Source organism: Vombatus ursinus, unplaced genomic scaffold (genome assembly GCF_900497805.2).
Source record: "Vombatus ursinus unplaced genomic scaffold, bare-nosed wombat genome assembly UNPS02007284.1, whole genome shotgun sequence".
Lineage (NCBI taxonomy): Eukaryota > Metazoa > Chordata > Mammalia > Diprotodontia > Vombatidae > Vombatus > Vombatus ursinus.
Window position 1 is genome coordinate 16790950 of NW_020947062.1, and position 2362 is coordinate 16793311.

The following is a 2362-nucleotide window of genomic DNA, read 5'->3' on the forward strand; positions in this document are numbered from 1 at the left end:
TGTGTGTGTGTGTGTGTGTGTGTGTGTGTGTGTGTGTGTGTGTGTGTTGGGATGGGGGTGGGTTCTTCACCCTAAGAAACTAAAAAGAGACACAGGAGTTTTAAACACATTGATCCTAAGTGCTGGGAGGATAATGGAATGAATCTGGCCTGGCCCGGTCTGGGAGAGAAGCATCTGGACCATGACACCTACAAGACTGGCTCGGCCAGTCTTCTTTCCTTGTTGACTCTGACTCAAGCTGACTCAAGATCTTTTGCTGGGCTCAGAGAAGTCTTAGAGGAGTACAGCACAAGGCGATGGAGGAAGCTTTGCAAGAAGGGGTGCCATGGGCACTGATGGGAGTAAGCAGCCTCCTGGAGTGAGAATCTCTCCAGCTACAAGGGACAATTGCTAATTAAAAACAAACAAATGAAACAATACTCTAATCCTAATGAGGACAGATCTCTGATTAAATACAGGTCCAGAAGGGCGAACTTGTTAAAAACCAAAACAAAATAAATCCCTTTCCTGAATCCCAGCCAATGGGCCAGAGCAGAGCAGAGCTAGCTGGGACAGGATCTGACCTTTTGCTAGATGACTGAGTTTCATGGACAATGGCTCCCTGGAGGGAGGGAAGGGCCATACTTGGCTACCCATATCTGTATCATTAACAGGTTGGCATTAGGGAGAACACCTGCCCTCAGGCCCACACACCTGGATGCTCCTTTGGACCTGGCTCCTGTGTAACCTCCCTTTGGGGTTTGGCATAAGGGCTGCTCTCCCCCTCCAAGATTCATCTGAAGCTTCTCAGAGACCGTTCCAAGGGGCAAACAGATCGAGAGCAAGCCCCAGACTTGGAAGGGGTACCTGCTGCTTGGGGATCTGGCTCCCAGTGTGATGCGTGGATCTCCCCTCCAGCTGTGACTGCTCTGCTCCCTGGGTAAGGGCTGATACAGTGAGAGGATGAAGATGCTGGGAGCCTGGGAAGGGAAGGGAGGGAGGTGTGTGACTCTGAGGTCTTCTAGCCTTTCCTTTTAGGCACTACATTAGAGTGTTTCTCTACAAGTAGAGACAGAAAGAACCAATAACTGCATTTTAAAAACTTGAGTGGGAGAAAAGTACTATTAATCTTTTTGAAAATCAGCCTGTAAAATGATGGTGTGCTTTAAAAAAAAGAATTTTTTTTAAAAATTCTGAACTTAAACACAAAAAGAAGCATTTCTATAAATATGGCAGAACACAAGAGGATTGTATATAAAACAGAGAACCTCTATTTCATCTTGCCTTTTAAATATGTATGTATATATACATATAATATCAATATCATAAATTCTACACATTACTTTCAAAGCTGTCCTACTTGTCTGTATTTCCTTTTTGAACTTCCTTCTCTTCTTTCCTGTGCATTTTTTTTAAAAAGTTTCAATGGCCTGTTTTGGGGAGCATCACCATTGCTACACTCTAACCCTCTCTTCCAATTTAGAATAGAAAACCTCCCAACCTATATGTGCACTTGAATAACTTCAGAATTATTCCTCTGGGGCCTTTTCTTCTCCTACTTATTTTTATTTATTTATTTAGACAATTGGGGTTAATTGACTTGCCCAGGGTCACACAGCTAGTAAGTGTCAAGTGTTTGGTCTGAGGCCGGATTTGAACTCAGGTCCTCCTGACTTTAAGGCCTCCTCCTCCTTCTCCTTCTCTCTCTCTCTCTCTCTCTCTCTCTCTCTCTCTCTCTCTCTCTCTCTCTCCCCCCTTCCTCACTGGTCTCATCTTCCTCCCTTGCCCGGGGCCTGGGTGAGCCCACAGCAAGCCAGTACTGGCTGCTTGCCATCACTGAGCAACTTAGACTCTCCCTCCACCCTCAAATGCAGACATCAGGAATGAGGAGCTGAAAGAGAAGCTGAAAGGAAGTGAGGACTTTCTTTGGTTGTATCTCTGTGGACAGAGAGCCAAACAGTGGTTAAGACGAAAGGATGAACTGGTCTTCATCCTCTAGAAATTGAAGGATCATAATGACGACAGAACTAGAGCTGAAAGGGAACCTAGAAATGATTCAGTCCAACTCCTTTATTTTACAAATGAGGAAACTGAGGCCCAGAGAGGTTAAATGGCTTGCTCCAGGTCATACATGTAGTGAATAGAAGAGGCAATATTTTAATCTGGTTCTTCTGATTCTAGAACCAGTGCTCTTTTCTCATCCAGTGAGAGTTCATTAAAGTCAGGGCTCCCTTCAGGCCCAGGGATGTGAGGAGGGCTCTGAAGGACCCATGAGTATCTCCGTTAAAAGAAGAGCAACAAGAAATGGAGATTCCATGGATATTGATGAACAGAGATGCAAGAACAGGCTGGACATTTCCCTACAGCCACCAGGTGGTGGGAG

At 45.2% G+C, this 2362-nt stretch overlaps 1 pseudogene; it reads right to left on the reverse strand.

Moving 5' to 3' along the window:
- The window catches only part of LOC114033520, a 3825-nt pseudogene extending 2012 nt beyond the window's left edge, over nucleotides 1–1813 (reverse strand).
- Between the last annotated feature and the right edge of the window lie 549 nt (nucleotides 1814–2362).